Source organism: Thunnus albacares, chromosome 18, assembly GCF_914725855.1.
Source record: "Thunnus albacares chromosome 18, fThuAlb1.1, whole genome shotgun sequence".
NCBI classification, from domain to species: Eukaryota; Metazoa; Chordata; class Actinopteri; order Scombriformes; family Scombridae; genus Thunnus; species Thunnus albacares.
Genome location: NC_058123.1, coordinates 13,223,126 through 13,240,911, shown reverse-complemented (window position 1 = coordinate 13,240,911; position 17,786 = coordinate 13,223,126).

The following is a 17,786-nucleotide window of genomic DNA, read 5'->3' as shown; positions in this document are numbered from 1 at the left end:
AGCACATTCTGATTCAGCTCTTAAGCAAATCCCTTTTCTGCCTCATGTCTGAGAGAGACAGCTGGCAGATGAAGAGAGATAGGCCTATGATCAGAACATCATGTGCTTAATAAAATACAGGAGGAGGTGGGGAAGATAATAGACACAACTCACAATATAAAACAACCCTACAAAACAGCCCTCAAATAAAATTGGAGTTTATATTGGGAATTTTGTTAAGGTGATGTTCATTTGCAGCTATGCCACATTATCAATTTTAGTCAAGTGGTGATGTTTGGTGCTGATGCAGGAAGTAGAGTGTTGTTCACACAGAGCAGCAAAAATAAATTATGTAAGTGCCAAAGGAAGTGAAAGGGTGTTCACCTGTGTTCTAGACTGACATTTTGCACCCCATTTGATGACATTTATTATTATTATTATTTAACCATCACTTGTATGTTTCCCTTGCCTTAACCAAGTTGTTTTACTAGCCTAACCTCATTATACATCATACTTTAAAGATGTGTCTCTTTTCATTTTATCAATGCAGCAGCTGGGGTTTCAGCTGGTAGAGAAGCAGGTTTTGACAACAAGGAGGTCAAATGCAATGCTGCTATATCAGAAAACACTCAAAAGCTTTTCAATAGCCCTGCCAGTCTTTCTTAAAGATTCAACCTTTTCATAACGAATGATATGCAATTTTGAAGATCTTGAAAATAACTCATTCTAAATTGCAAGTTCATTCTCTATGTGTGTGGCTCTGGCTTCACTCTCCACTTTTTCCCATTTAAAATAAAAGCATATCTATCAAACAGGCTCTTCTGTGCTCCATTCTGTCTTTCAGTGCTTTAATACATTTCACAAAGTCTACAAAAAGGATATTCAAGCTGCAGTTGTAAGGTCAGTGTCATGATAAAGGATAGTGATAGCGGTATACTTAGCACCATAATGCATGTTGGCCAGAGATGGATTTGAGTCCAAGACCTTTCAGCAGCTGTGCTAACAGCTGAGCTACGGCATCTGTGAGGCAAACTGCTTTGCACAAGCTCACAGTTTTCTAAGGATAAGTCTAATTAGCCAGACGTGTGAGCTGGAAAGCATTAAGTTGCATCAAATCAACCAACTTCAATTACCATTTGTTGGTTTTTATCAATCAACAAAGAAAGTACCAACCAGAGAGCTTTTTAGTGTGAGGCAACAGCACTGATCATAACGCTGTCCTGAGGAGAGGTCTAATTAGCCAAATGCCACGCACCTATGTGAGATGGCTACTGTTTTATGATACAATATACTTTATTGTCCCCATAGGGAAATTTGTCATGGACTCAAATGCTGCACATATGACACATGACATATTGTATTATCATATAGCTGCCTCCATAATATTAATAATAAAAAACAAACAACATATAAACAAAACCACACATACTGTAGCACATCACAACAACAAATTACACTCATTGCACTTATTACACAACCAGTGATAAGAACAAGCACAATATTACACAACCCCTTGCATCATACCATGAATCTATTGCACAACCCCTCACATCATATCAAAAATCTATTACACAACCTCTCGCATCATGTCATGAATCTTTTACACAACCTCTCACATCATACCATGAAGCTATTGCACAACCCTGCAGCCTCAAGCAACATTATATAAAAAATTTAATTGAGGTAGGCACAAATGAGTTTTGAAAACAGTTGAGTTTACATTGGGGTACTCTATATCGTCTGCCAGAGGGTAAAAGTTCCTACTCGGCGTGGAAAATATGAGATGGATCAGACACTATTCTCTGTGCTTGCCTGAGAACAGACTGCTCATATATTGACTGGAGGGACTGGTGTTCATTCCTCCCCATAACCTTCATGGCAGTCTGTACCAGACGTGGAAGCTTAGATTTTAACTGTACAGAGAGATTGCCATACCATGCTGACATACCGTACCTGACAGCCTGATAGAATAAAAACATAATCCTCTGATCCAGCCCATACAACCCTGAGTCTGTGTAAAAAGTATAATCTCTGTTGTAAATGAGAACACACATTTAACATGGGCCTTCCAGCTGAAGGTGTTGTCCAAACGAATGCCAAGGTACTTGTAGGAGCAGACCCGATTAATTGGTTCATCATGTATGACCACTGGACTATGATTCCCTACTGACCAAGGTTCCAGTACCATCTCCTCAGTTTTTCCCACTTTTAAAATGAGATAGTTGGTATCACAGTCTGAGGGCTGATACCAGGCTGTAGCAGGCTGAGGATAGCAGTGTCTGAAGGACTTATGTCTTTGTGTAGCAGGCTGAGGATAGCAGTGTCATTTGAAGATTTTAGAAGTTAGTGATTCTTACGGTGGCTGCTCATACACTCATTTGTAGAACTGGTGAGCCGACACAACCCTGTGGGGCACCTGTGCTGATTGATCTGCGTTCTGAAAGGATATTTTTGACCCTGACATGCTGGATTCAATTGGTCAAAAAGGAAAAATACCACTCAATTATAAAAGGATTGACACTCATCTGTTTCAGTTTCGGGATTAGCAGATGGGGCTGAAGCATATTGAAAGTAGAGCTAAAATCAACAAATAGCAGGCATGCATAGGCCTTGGGGTCCTCCAAGTGCTTAATAGTCACAGACAGTTGTGTGAAAGACATGGAAAATGAAAGCCCCCATTCAGACAATGACATGTAGCACTTGTTTTTTTACACTGTGAATAGCAACAGGAGTATCTGAATATGACTATATAATATTGAAATTAAGTGAGAATCTTTAAGTTTAAAAGAAATTGAAGAAGGGTTCAGTTGTCTATTTCATTTGCAGTATATGAGATTGAAAGTGCTCTGCCCATCAATTAAGCATTAAAGACAAAAAGATTTCAACCACATAAGTTAGAGTTTTATATTTTGAGAGAGAGCATTTTAGTTTTCAATTCGTAAACAGCATAGCTTCTCATTATGATTATATTATGTACACTCTAGCTTTCAATAGCTTTTAATTGGAAAAAAAATAAGTTAAATATCTCAACAACTAAACTAAACAACTAAAACAATCATCAAAATATTTGCATAGAAGCAAACAAAATATCCTTAAGAAGCTGAACATTTCTGAATAAAGTCTATAAACAAAAGTATGTGCGATGAGTTGGGTAGGAAAGGTATGTCCACAAAACCAAGAAGTAAATCTGAAAATAGGGACATGCTTGGCTAGCACTCTTAATATCACTATCGCAACTTCTACAGGTAAACAACTTACCAAATTTTAAGTGATTGTTGGAGTAGCACTTGTCACTCATCATCTATTGAGCTAAATGAGGACACCATCTGTTGAAGGTTTTATTATTTGTTGTAATTAATTCTTGCTTAATGGCTTCTATTTGTTATAACAAAGTCCTATTTGAGCTTAAATGCATTGGTTTGATTGAGCAAACCCCGAGTGACAGCCTGACATGAAGTCATTCTGACAGCATCCCATAATTGGATGAAAGAGAGCATATCAGTCTCCCACACATGTGATATGTCATATTGTAGCAACTTTTGCACAAATTTAAGTATGGTCTTTATCTACAATATACTAGCCTGGTCTAAAATTTTTTGACTTATTAGGTGCTTACACTGGAAACCATGTGAAATGAACATGTTTTCAAATGCTTGAAAAGCCTCATTTCATCAATAAAGCTTTCTTTTCCACTGATTCAAGAAGTACAAACGTCCTTATTCATTCCATTCCTATATTGTCCTTTTCACTTGTATAATATGGATATTACATACATTATATGTAATATCACCTGAAAGATGTAATAATAAAATAAAATAATTTAAATGCGTGATAAAAGTTAAAATGACTGTATTACTGCTGCATCTATGATATATTTTTATAATGCTTGGACAAGTTTGTCCTTTGAATTGCACTGAATCTAAAGTTCAGTAATTGCAGCAAAGTTATCCGTTCTCTTCTCAAATACAAACTTATTTTGACATATTAAGGGCTTTACCAGCACATTCTCATTCGGGTCTACATTGGATTTAGTTGAAAGCCAGGTGTGTCGCTATACTGACACCAAAGGGCGCCTTGTGCATCTGCATGAGACACCAGATGGGCATGATAAAGTGTCGGTATTTGACGACCTGGGATGAGAATGTGTTGTGTTCTCATTCTAGGGAAAATATCCTGACTTCCTTTGACCTTCAGGAAAATTATTGGGATGACTGACACTTTTATATGCTATGAACAATTATCCTAATTGAATCAGATTTTCAAAAAGGCCAAAAATGTCAATATGTATCAACAATATGGAGAAGGTGAATATATACAAACATTTTGTGGGTCACAATGGGGAAAAAATCAATATGATTTTGTTAATATGAAACATGAAAACATATCTTCTTGAATAAGAAACTGTGGAACCCATGGAATAAAGAGGAGTCTGGCAAAGGAGTCAGTTTCACCTATAGGATGATCTCTCAGTAGCAGTATCAGCTATTACCATCTCAAACCCTCTGTGAACAGGAAATTTAAAACATGATTCATTGTGGTATTTCATTATAACTTTATGACTTGCAGGTCAAATGTAGTTGTGTGTTAATGCCTACAAAATATTGGGCATAATGTATATGTAGTATATGTAGTCACAATATGCAAGGCTGCACTTTAATATCTAGATAGTGACAATTGCAATATGTTAAAGAACTACTACTCTGGCTTGTAATAGGAATCACAACTCAATACCAATTGAGTGAGCTGTTTCAGGCACAGGCTTTGAGGAGAGTGAAGATAGCAAGGAGAGAAGAAAATAGGCTTGAGCAAATCACCTCAAAGTGAAGCATAACAAATTCCCACTTGCTACCTATCCATCTCTAAGATTGTTTCTGTGGTGCTGTTTTGGTGGATTTGGTAACATTGGTTGTGTCTGATGGTCCCATCAATACGTCACACTTTCACGTTACACAAATTCAATATTGACAGACACATTTGTAGAGCAAACACCCCTTCAAAACAAACCATCACAGTTAAACTGGGAGGGCACTGAGTGTTTTATTCGGAAGGTAGGTCAGTGGTAGATTGTCTTCATTATTATACTCTTCAGCTACTGTCCCATTAGCCATTAGCATGTTGCCTTCTACAGTAGCTCCTCTCTCCTGTATTTGACAATATTGCATATTTGTGTATGAACCATTCCCTGTGCGTGCATCAAATTTGCATATTTGCTGGGACCCACTCACACCCAAGACGACTAACATATACAGTACAGAAGGTACTTACAGAATGTAAATAAATACTGAATTGGCCTTACATGTATTGTCACATTTAAATGAAGTTAATAAAACCAACAAAAACAGTAAAATGGAATTGTTTGCAAATAGATGCAGTAGGATGAAAAACTGTAGCCCTGAGAACCAGGGTTTCAGCTATTTGGTGATTTCCAAAGCTTTTGGCTAAATAATGGTTCTGGTGACTGGCATTCTTCATTCTATTTTTCAGTCACATATACTCACACATTCTCGTCAAGCTGGTTTTGGGGCCACACATAGATTTCCTCTGACTAGATTTTTAAGACTGTCTGTTTGGGTGTGCCATCTCCTAACATGACATTCTGTGACAGCATATTTCTTGGTCATTCTCGGTAGACACGCTCTTCTTCTTAGGAATTCTAAACAAATCCTTGAGTTTGGAATTTCAAGCCTCCATTTCTTTTGAAACACTGGCTGAAAGTTTTGCTTTTATGCCATCTGGTAGATTACATTTTGTCCAGCTCCATTACTTTTGAGTGTGATCAAAATATTACTGGCATAAAAATGTAATGTTTCATAATCTTTTGAAAGTGAACATTCTGGTTTTGAGAGATCAATGGCAGAGAAAGCATCAGAAAAAGAGGATGTAGATGAATCTCTTGGTTTGGACTACCTTTGAGAGGCTTGTGCTTGAAAGAAAGACCTGAACACCTGCCAGAGGAGGCCTGACTTATGCCCTCATATTTTATAACCTCTTGATGAGCAGGCCTGTGGTGCCATTAATCAAACACAACATGGCAGACACATCCTCTCAAGCCTGGGCTCAGGCTCAGCTCCATCTTCCATCCCTCAGAGGAACCAACCTCCACTCTGCATTTTAGTTTTGAAATTATTCTGCAGAAACACAAAGTAATTTCTGCATTAAATTACTTCACAAGTTAGTCCATTAATACGACGGGCTGCCTAGGCCAAGCATGGTAATCGATGTCCTGGCACATCAACAAGTAATATTTCTTGCTACCCTCCTAATGTTGAAAGCTACTCAAAGGCAGAATTGAAAGTCACATAATCCCATTCAGTATAACAGAAGAAACGATTAATTCAGAAAATAGCCCTCTACAGGAATACTCCTGTGCAGCTATAGAGTTGCATAAGACAAGTGCATTTCTTTTTTCCAAGGGAAAGGAAGGACATAAAAGTATAATGGAATTCCTGTGAAAGTGTTGTCATTACCTTCACTGAACCCAACAAGAAAGGTCAACCTGTCCAAGATGTACATTCCTCTGGTGAAGCATAGCCACCTTATACCCCATTCAACACACCTTTTTCTGCTCAACTGCCTTTCATTGGTCAAGTTATCATATATATAAATCTGATCTTAAAATTGACATTTATGGACAAAAGCTGTTTGGTTTTTTTTTTAGCATTTTCATAATATTTCACCCAAAACACCAGACACAGTGCTCTGATACAAAAGCATCTGTCCACTGTAGGTTTTGTTGCTTCCACAGCTCTTGTCAATACATCTTGCTGACCTCATATAGTGCCATCCTGTCCCCAACTCATGAAAGACTCCCATTCTTTTCTTTTACAATCCAGCACTGATGGGTATATTGAAATTTCTTGTGTCTCGTGAGATTTTCAGCTGAGAACTGGTGGCATCCCAATACAATTGACATGTCAAAAAGTTTTTACACCCATTTGGCGTGTGAGAAATCATTTAAATATACTTTGAAGGCATCCACAATATCCTAATTTAAGGTGTAGACCTGAGCTACCAGTTCTGACACAGGGAATAATGGGAAATCTTGATGAGAAGAACGAGTGACAGGGAAGCTGTTGCAACAGGTGTTGCCTGTCCACATGATTTCATAAAACCAGTGTGGTTGTGGCAAACCAAATGGGACACATAACACTCTTGTTGAGTTGCCAGGGCCCTATCGCTTTTTTTTTGGGTGCTTTGTTTGAGTCCCCCAGTGTCTGAACATGCTTTGTTAGACTAGTGTTCTATAAAGGCAATCTGGAATACTGAGTGTTGAAAGCAGTCCATGAGGGGAGGAGGAGGAGAACGTTAAAATGAATAGTCATGGAGCAGTTCCTCCGACATTGACTAGTCCTGACACGTGTGTCATCCCTGACTTCTCTCATTTAATACAACTCAGGAGGATGCTAAGCTGCCTGAATCCCTCCCTTACAGGGAGCTGTGGTTAATATAAATGAACACAGATTACTACATCCTACATGACCTCTTAACACTCATTGATTTTGCTGCCGCAAATGTCTGCACGAACCTCAGCCCCGGCCACATATGTCTGTTCTCATGTCATGTTCTCATTTAATGGGAAAAGTTATTAAAAATGTGTTTGAATAACCCTAAAAAAAATGCTAACCCTAACCCTTTGAATCAAATGGTTTATAAACATATGCTTAGTGTGTCTTCTAGTGACCAAATATAATGTACACAAGTGCAACATATGAAACTGCAAACATACAAGTATCCATGAAATATATTGTTACTGTTTACCTTTACTTTTTTCTGCCATCATGGAATTAAAAGCCCACCCCATTACCATTCATATAAGCACTAATGATGTCAAGCTTGGTGAGGCATACATTTCAAAATCTAGCTACACACCCATCAAAGGAAAACCATCACCTATCTGCACCCCAAACCTTAAAAAGACAGACACGTTGATCTTGATCTACTGTATGGTAAAGTATGTGTATAAGAATTAGCATTTTTTGAGCTAGGCCATATTTTCTAGAAAGGAACGGCCTCCATTAACGCTCACCAAGATGCACAACATAATGGTAAGGTAGGAAATAGCTCAATTGTACTAGCCTCTTTCCAGACTTGAATTATGTTCCATTGTGTACAATATACAAGTGCAATTACTGATATTTTCATAATCAATATGCAGTTACTACCAAGTGTAGCTTACAGCTAATCATTCACTATCACAACTGAGAAGCAAATATAAGTTCAAAACGATGTTCTACAGTTGCTAGGGTGACATTAGGAGTTTGTTTGGTGGTTGCTAGAGTGTTTCCCGTGGGGTTGCAAGGTGTTTGATATGGTGTTCTCTCAACAAGTCCTCCAAACTAAATGAACAAATAGTAGTTTGTTTGACCATGAGCAACACAACGGTGTTTTCTAATCTGGCAGTAATTGGCAGGACAACATAATTTGTCTGTGCTTTCCAAAACCCTTTCAAATCACTGTTAAAAAATAATTATGTTTATGATGTGTTAACACTATGGTTAAGGTCTGGTTAGGTTTAGGCACATAAACCACTTCGTTAGGTTTAGGAAAAGATCATGGTTTGGGGGCGATCATTGACTTTCTTTTTCTTTTTTTCTGTCCTGACTCACGGTTGGAAACGTGACACTGGCAGTAAGAAACAGGAAATGAACAGCAGTCTCCTATGGCAAAGTCCACTGTGGGATCATTTCATCCATCCATCCCACCTCTTCCAAATGACAAAAATTGTCGACATATATATGTGAACAGCACCACTGCTCCGCATCATATTTACTACGGCTGCTAGCTGGCATCTGTCACTCAAATATAACTATAGGTAATTTTTGGGCAACTGATATTATGACCTATTGTGTCATTTTTCTTGGGAGGACAGCGTCTATTCTCTTGGGCTTATGAGTGATGCTAGAAAGTTGCTAGGGTGGTTGCTATGGAAATTCTTGGTGGTTGCTGGGGAGTATGCATTGTTTTGTTTTTTTTGTTTATTTTGTTTTGTTTTGTTTTTGGGTGTACTGTGTGATTGCAGTAGTAAGATGTAACAAATGTTCTTAGATGTAACAGACACAGCAAACTGGATTTGAAGTTTGCAGCACTATGGAGAACAACACAGAGAAAGAATTTGACTTCAGCACCATGGACAGAAACATTGAATGGTACTGAAATCATTCCAGTGCCTGTAGTTCAAAAAGTATAACTGGAATCGCCTAATATATGGCCTGCTCTGGCCGCCCGTATGTTCTTTTATTGGTACACCTTTATATATAAGATACTATATATAATACCTCTGTGTCTTTATCACGCAGAAAAGTGCCAGACAATACTCTTTGCTTTTTCAGGGGTTCTTTATGCTTTCTGTCCTAAATGCTCATATGGATATTGGAAAAAGGGCATTTGTGTATTCTGCAAAGCTACTCTAGTGGAGTCCCAGAATAAAAGTATAGAGCTGGAAATGAGCATAATAATCCCCTTTAAATGCTTTTAAATCCAAATGAAAGAATTAGAGGCAGATTCCATAAGATGTCAATGTTTTTAATTTACCTGGTTATGAAACTGACTTCCCTTTTGAAATGTAAGTTCTCTATGCTTGTTTCTTTTTAGTTCTCTTTAATTTTGTCTCCTTTTGTCTCCTGCTGCCTGTCCTGGCCAGGTCTCCCTTGGAAAAAGAGATTCTTAATTTCAATGGGACTCTTCTGGTTACATAAAGGTTAAATAAATAAAAATAAATAAACAAAAATAAATATTTACACTTCGAGAGACAGCAGACTGAACATATTTCCAAAAATGATTTGTACAAAGTGCATCCAATTATGGGATTTACAGTAGTCTAATGTGTCTGCATCCAACCAAGGATTTTAGGTGTAAAGTTAAACTCGGAGAGAAATTAAATAATATCAGCTCAGTGCCGTCTTTGATGATTGTTTAATATTCCTGCAACTGGATACACTGACTGGTTCATTCAGATGTAAGAAAACCACTGTCTCCTGCCTGTTAAACCAACCTGCATGTTTCTGTATTGTGACCACAGTGTTTTAAGTCACCAAATTCATCATACATCCATGTACTGAAAAGAAATACATCATGAAATCCTTTACAAGCTACAGCAGTATAGCTGTCGACATGTGTGCTTGCTCACAAAACATAGACTGTTATTGTTAATAACAGTATCCCTGCTTCACTTCCAGGACTAATATCCTACCTGAAACCAGTGCAGTGGAAGTAGCAGGCAGGTAGTGTTGCAGTCCACCTCTCCAGACGGTTTCTCAAGTTTCACATACACATATACAGTACCCTTTGTCAGAGCTTTGTACATTTTGTCCTCAAAAATATGTTTCTTATCCTGTAAATGTCCTGACCTGATGCATTTGTTCTCCTACAACTGCCCGCCAGTTTTAAAGTGATAGCTTTTTCCATTTTCTCAGTGGATCTTTGTCTTTGTTGATGTTTGGATCACAGATTGTGCTTTTAAAAGCAACCAGGGAGCACTGTAGTGGAGTTGAATAGTTGTCAATGTGTGACATGATGGATGCTTGGGGCCAGTGTTGTGGAAAACGTGATTCCACTTCACACACAATGGACTGGCAAGCCATCCCCTTGACTGCTAGAGTTCCTAAATAAAGGCCCAGACATTTGGCCAAGCTGACAACACTGCTGACATCAAATTAAAGCTTTACTATCTATATCTCCACTGACAATGACACAAACAATATACAAAAATTACAGTTTAGAATATATTTTAAAACTTGTATATAGAAATATAATTGTTTTTATGATGTCTTTACGCCTGAATCAGGCAATGGTTGCAAACAAAATGACAGCAAATATAGTATCTAGTTTTCCTTCTGTTTGGGGTTGGTAACATCACAAAGCCTTAAGCTTCAAACAGAGCCATATGTCATATCTTATCTCTGTACAGTGAGCTTTACACAAGCACACATGAACACATGAAGAGAAGCACGCAGGCAGACAGTTAAACAAAACACCATGCTGCTTCTAGCCTTTTCTTGAAGCTCTCCAACCTTGGGTATTTAGGCATCACAAACAAGTGAGGAGTGGGCAAACAGGGAGGCTGCTCTGGTCTGACCTCACTAGAAATGGGATGACTTTGATATTCCCTGGGCACACGACACAAGGTACTCAGATTAAAAGCCTTTTATTCACCATGACCTTTCCCTTGCCGTCTTCCCTCAGAGAAATCTTCCCTCCTTCTACTGCCATCGCAGTGACAGGCTATCCCCACAAAAACAAAAGGCCAAGTGGTGGGGTGACACAAAGTCAATATGGGTGACTTGTTCGTGTTTGAACACATCACATAATAACCTCTGTTATTGTTGTGTATGTATCAAACCTATGGGGGAGAGAAAACAATCTGATAGGAGATGTTGATTAATCACCATTGTTCAGTGTCTGATGCATTCCCAACTAAGTGCAAATTACCTGTATTCATTTATGTCAGATGTTGTTGTACATTTAGTGTTTATCAGATTTTTTTATCTGCTCCCTTAAAACTTTAAATTCACATTTTTCAGTCGCTTGTTTCTTTTTTTATCATTTTCATTTTACAACAGGTACTCTATCATCTAGTGTTCTGTGGTTGACAAGACTCTGTGTGACACATACCTGATTGAGTTCCAGTTTCCATCTTCGTCCCAAACACTAGTCATTATCACCTTATCTATGTGGACAAGACCTCTCACCCTCATGTCATGTCTGTGGGCGGAACATGGAACTGGTGAATTCCTTAATCTTATATTTTCCCTCTTTATGGTGCTACTACAGTCCCCATGAGGTTTTGATGGCCTACATTTGTCAAAGGGTTGTAAAATGTTCATTGTTGACTTTTAGACAAAAAATATACAACATATAGAAAGTACATAAGTAGAATATCATGCCGTAGCTTTTTAGAGAAAGTAAAAACTCAGATAAGTTGCTATATGGACCTAAAACAGAGGCCTGTAAAGATATAAGTAGAATTCTGGCTCTGTACTTAGTGGTCACAAATATTGCCCAAACTTGTTTACAGAGATCTTAAGGTGTGAACACATTACATTTTAGAGAAAAGAAAAGAAAGAAAAGAAAAGAAAAATGAAAAGAAACCCTAGTATATGTACCTCTAGATATTTTCATGCCACAAACAAAGGTAATGTTTTGGCAGTCCCCTTCATCTAAAAGTTACTCAGGTCAAACTTACTTAAAGCATCAAATGAAGAATCATTACTCAACACAATAACTCTCCATTTTGGGGGAAGAAAACACATAGTGAAATGCATCATTTGCTCTGCTTTTACTTGCATTGAATAAGTCCCATTAAGTCGGCTTGCACTTCAGCAGTAACTCACATATTTGGAGCTGTGCTGATGACATTTTACACTCTTTCTACAACCTAAAATAACCACTTTGTCCACATCCAGTGTTCACTCTACCTCAGTTTCTTGTTATAATGAGAAATCATGTTATTACGAGATCCTTTTCACATTATAACAAGATAGTTTCATATTATAATGACATACTTTTCTTGTCTAAATTATTCCATTAACCAGGAACCATTAACAAGAAAAGTTTCTTGTTACAACAACATACCACTTTATCTTATATCATTTAATTGTAAAAGTTTCTTGTTATTTCACAAAATGACCGTATCTCATTAAAACAAACTTTTCTCGGTATAACATGATAAGTTGGTAAGTTGTTATAAAATGTAAACTTCCAAATGTCGTTCAAACCAGAAAGAGATCCAGTCAGTGACTATAGAGACGATAATGTAGCCTACATCAGCTAGAAAAGTGAAAATTATTTTTTTTATGGTTTGATCAACTTTTATTTCAAGCTTATTTCACACTGTAACCTAGAGAAATTATATATCATGATTGATTAATCATGTAATATGGCTGATGTATGCGGCATGATGTTTTAACAGAGCTACTTTCCTATATTATTCTGTGTGTCTATATGTAATTATGAGTGGATTTGGTGTCACACAAATGTTTTGCAAACTACAAAATAAGTTTGTTGTTTTTACAAAATAGTTTGCTGTTAAAACAGAATAATGTATCTAGTGGTAACGAGAAAAATATGCCATTATGACATGAAACTCTTGTTATAATGTGAAAAGGATGTCGTAATAGCATAAAAAGGATTGCATTAAAACAAGAAAACAATCATGTTATAACAAGAAACTGAGCTTCTTTTTTTTTGTCATGGTGGCAGCAATACGCTGCCGTATCACTTAACTCAGTACACACAGAACATATTAATGGCTAACAGGGAGTGGTATATAGTGCATTCATCCACATAATGAAAACTGACAAGAGTGAAATAGTACAACAAAAAACTGTATCATTCCCATGATGCAGTAAATAAAGTTATGAAATGTATACTGTCCATAAAAAGGGGCTGAAAGCTCACCTGGGCCTTTCTTTAGAGACAGCAACTGAGGTCTTAGGCAAGTTTATTTATATAGCACATTTCAGCAACAAGGCAATTCAAAGTGCTTTACATTAAACATTAATTTAATATTCAGTTAGTTGCAATCTGCAACCTCACCACTAGATGCCACTAAATTCTACACACTGGACCTTTAAAGAGCCAAAAGAATAGAAAATGAAAACAAGCTAAAATAGAATAAGACAGGTATAAAATACAAGAATAAAAGTTACAGCGCAGTGTAAGAAATGAATAATTATTTGATTTAATAAAAGGCTGCAGCAAACAGAAAAGTCTTCAGCCTTGATTTAAGAGCATGACTTAAAATGTAGAACCAAAAAATATTAAGCAGCATTAAATTAAATATTTGATACTTTGAGATTCTAAAACTTATAGTGATTACTTTGGCACATCAGCCAAGAAATAAGATTTGCTTGTGATGTTCTTAAATTGTTTTTAGTCACCTTGCTACACCATTAATCTACTTGTCTCTGACTGGGAACAAATGTTTCAGTCCAGCAAGGTAGATGTTATTTTTGTGTATTTTACATTGCATATATTTGGTTAAATGTTTGTTGTAATGTTTATTTTTGTATTTTAATGTGCTTCTTTTTTAGTGCTAGAAAAGACAACCATTAGATTGTAGTTTTCCTGTTACCAATTCAATTGTACAGGCAATTTTATTTTTCTTGTGGAGCTTTTTGCTATGTGTCTTTGGCCTCCATTGAAGCCTTCTATTGATTTTTCTTGTTGCTATTTAATCAAAGGAGAAAAGTCTCTTTCATTTTAATGAATTGTAAATAAAATTGTTGTTTGGTATAGCCGTTTCTGCATTATATTGGCATTACAAATGATTATGAGCAGCAATCTGTTCCCCTCGCTGTTTTGTTTATGTTTATGAAGCGCCTCAGCAGGACTTAAATGCTAAATATTAGTCTGCAAAAATAAATCGCAACCGCAAATGCGTACTCAGAGACACACAAAACTATCATTTCTCTCTCTCACACACACACACATGCTTCATATTTCTTTGGTGAATAGATAAAACATGGAGTATAATCATAATAATTTGATTTGAACGCACATCAACATGTATGTTGTTACTCTAAATTCATTATGGCTGTGCTTTTGGCTGGAGGCTTTATTTGTCATTGTCCAATTGGTCTGTGCCACCCGCTAGTAACTTTATCTCTCAGTCCAGCTTTCCATCCACCATGGCCAATTCCTCTCTCCCTCCACCCACAAAAACTGTCCTCTTTGCACAAGGCCCCCTCATTCATTCTAATTAAGCCAACTGAAACTAAATAGCAGAAGCTTTGTTTACAAGGGGCTAGCTGTGCTCAGCATTCTGTGCACGGAGGCACTTGTCTTTACAGCCAGTCAGGGGTTTATCTAGAGCTACACTTACTGCTTAGACTAATTTACATTTGTGTTTTCCTCTCCACTTATTTCCATATCTGCCACTGTGGGGCTAGGTTGCCTTCACAGAATAAATTCATCAATCACATTTAAGCTATAAGTAACACTGGCCGTTTCAGCACCATAAAAACATGGGCACTCATTCAGTTTTGAGAAACAGAATGCTGATGCAATAACATCATCACCAGCACGGAAATCATGCAAGAGGAGGTTGATAATGATTTTGGTCTAAACAAAAATAAGCATATGGCATTTCTCCAAAAAATAAACAAATATAATATAAATATAAATAAAACACCCAGATCCAGAAAATCATCTAGTTGACTAGTTGATAAAGTGAGAGTTGACTTTGCATATCACCATCTCTCATATTTCATTTCACAAATGAACCACAAGACTGTCTGTCAAAAACAAAAAGTTTTCACCTATTGTAAGGGGTGAAATTGTGCCAAAGCTCAGTTAAATGTGTGTTTATATTTTTCTATTGTAGAAGACTCGTTCACAGGCTATAAAAAGAAACAGCTTCTCATCTTTGCTATTTTTAAATTTTGCTAGCTTAAAATGACAGTCGCAGCTCACAAGATGATACTGACTGTGTACAGCTGGGATTTATGTCTTTTAGTCTTGTGTTCCTTCATCAGTATGTGTTCATCTTTTTCTACTTGTATATTTCTGGTTGTGGACAATGTTTTCTGATGTGTTGTACTTGTGGCTACTTACAATTTAGTAGCCCACTCTTGACAGATAGTTTCTCAACTCACCATGATGTTTCTCTAGTTTGAGAGAGGCATAAACCTTTTGTTTGTCGCACTAGTGTATACTTCAATAACTGAGTCTGTAGTTTGTGATTTCACTTGCAATAGATAGAACTGTAGGTTTGTTGGCTCACTGGCACTATCCCTGCTGCTTATACCTGTGTAAGTTAATGAGAAATATGGCTGAGGTAGGTTAGCTCAACACTCTGCACAAATGTAGCAAATACATATCAATAAATCTTCTGTGTGAACATGCTAGTGTTGTAACTTGAAATGCTATTGAAAAGTGTATCAAGTGGATATAGTGCACTTTTAAATGCTAAATGGGTAATATAATGTGAAACAGTGCAGACAAGCTAGCTAGGTGTTGTGTTGGGTGTGAGCTAACTGTATGACTGACCAGTACATCATATTCCTATCCAGATATACATATTTTCATGTTACTGTATTTGTTATATCATTTTGGCTGTGTAACTTTGCCCTCCATCATTCCTCACCAAACACAACACAACACAGAGTTAAGGGGTTGCTTAACTAGCCAGTTTCAGGGGTGTCTGGCTGAGATTAGTTACGTCAAGTTACACACCGCATCAATTGAGCACTTTAGGTCTGGTAGCCTCCTTTGCTCAGCCTAGTCTCAGTAAAGGTGGTAAACACGAAAAGTGCTCTCAGAGAGAAACAGCATTAGCGGTTAAAGGAGAGAGCAGTAGGATGAGAAAACCATAATCTGTAGTGGCAGTAAGCAGAGAGCCAACCCAGAAGAGTAATAGAATCCAATACCTGCAAAGCATTTAGCGGTGGTCACACTACACATCAGCTGGCTCACCAGGTAAGAAGCTCAAGGACCTCTGTGCTACTCAAACAGTCATTTTTTTAAAGGTAAAATATAATTTGTTTTTCAATATTGGTAACATATTGAAAACAAAGGTGGGGTGGGGTTGTGGGACAGCAGTGATTACCTTACTTATCCCACAGGGTAGAATTTGCCACAAAAAGTGCTAATCCAAAGCTAAGCAGGCTGTTAGCAAGCTACAAAGCCCTGCCCCAATGCATTAAGGTAAATGTAAAATGAATGGTTTTGTGTAAACTTGGTTTCCATGAAAGTTAAAGACAGTTTAGGTGACTTGGTTAGTTGTAGGTGAATAGGCACAATGATACCTTCTTTTCCTCTCTGGGGAAAAATAAATCTCAGTCTCACAAGTTGTACCCTGGGTAATTAGCAACAGAGCTTGTTATAGTCAGTGTTGAGCTTGAATAGGGACTGGGTAGTTGATGCTAACATTAATGATAATTCACTTTTGACATTATTGGAGTAGTAAGAAAATGTTGTTTGCTGTTTACATGATTGTGACTGACATGTGGTTACATGTCGGAACCTTGTGCATATATATGATGTACATACAGTACATATACATATATTTCCTGTTCCACCACTATATTGAGTCAATCATGCTTTTACTCTATTACATTAAGATGTTTGTCAGAGCCATAGATCTAGTTCTATATAGCATAGCAGTTATTAATGCACTGCTTCAGACACTACATTCAGGTGTCCCATTTGAAAGAAGGATGTGAAACATACAGTTGGTGCACCACTGACAACTTGGCAATTTTTTATGAGGAGATGAAAAAGGATATGTGGAGGTCCTGTATAACTGCTACAAGAGGGGGACCTGTTGTCTCTCCCATCCTGTTCAAGCTTCTGGTAGGGATAAAAGTAAGATTAAAACACATACACATACTCCTTTCACCAAATACAATGGAAGCGGAAGTGGAAATGTATTTTTCCAAAAATACCAAAAATGTACGGCCTAGTTGGTTTGCCTCCGTGTTCCCCTCCAGTGTTCACCCTGTTAATTTTGATGTCATGTTGATTCAAAATCACAAAAAGGAAAAAGGCAAGAAAGAAGAGATCTGTAATTATGTTTTTTTTTTTTTTATTTCGTAAAAACTGTAACACACTAAATTGTTACTTTCATGACAATTTAGAAAACTGACTAATCGACTTATGTTTACCCCAATTAGTAGCCTGTAAAATGCGTGGCATTTTATAATAACACAAGCAATTATTTTAGAAATTGTAGCCAGGGCCTGTTTTTAAATTGCACATGTCCAATAGTTATTTGTATGTAGAGGAGCAAGAGAGGAGCAAACATAAATTGAGCATGAACAAAGCTATGTTCTATCACCTCGAAGGTGTTTGGACCGCATGTCAGCTCC